This window comes from Polyodon spathula, chromosome 26 (genome assembly GCF_017654505.1).
Source record: "Polyodon spathula isolate WHYD16114869_AA chromosome 26, ASM1765450v1, whole genome shotgun sequence".
NCBI classification, from domain to species: domain Eukaryota; kingdom Metazoa; phylum Chordata; class Actinopteri; order Acipenseriformes; family Polyodontidae; genus Polyodon; species Polyodon spathula.
This window is the reverse complement of record NC_054559.1, coordinates 17330626-17331354: the sequence shown is the minus strand read 5'-3', so window position 1 is coordinate 17331354 and position 729 is coordinate 17330626.

Here is a 729-nt window from a genome sequence, read left to right as displayed (position 1 = left end):
CTGCGAGCTCGAGCCATCATGACTTGCCTGTGTCCGTAGCTTCCGATGGGGGGTTTCTGCAAATGTTACGATTCTGCCTTTGATCAGAGATGGACACTGCAGCCACTAGGCAGCCCCTATGTAACATGACTCCTGCATTCTCATACTGTTGCAGAATAGTTGCACACACACACCTCTTACACACGTTATATAGGTCTAGAGGAGTACATTTGCATACATTCTCTGTATGTCACAAATGACTTCAAACTGTGAATAGTTGTTGTCCACAACTCTGAATCATGAAACGGGTTATAGTGTCAACGAGTTGTGGGAAAGTGCTCAAGATTGCAACCGAATTGAGCCTTTGGAGAGCAAATGGCCCCCTAAGATCTGATTAGAGGAGCTGCTGTTGAGATGGGACAGGCCTGAGCTACTATACACTCACACACTGCAGGCATGGGTCCCAGGCACAGTCATTTAAACTGTATATACAGTTTCAGTACAAAAAGAAGAACTGGCTTTGTATTCATACAGTATATTCAGATTGATTTATCTTTGACGTCTACATTTAAAATGTTACTTTACACATGATTATCTTTTTTGGCACTAAGTAGCAGACAGACTACCCTAGATCAGTAGTTAAATCGTTTCAGTGTTTCATGCTGAAAATGAAATAAAGATGGACATAGCTCCTGTATGGATATTTCTGTTTTGATGAAGTTATCTTTCCTGTACTGTAAGAGCGATCAG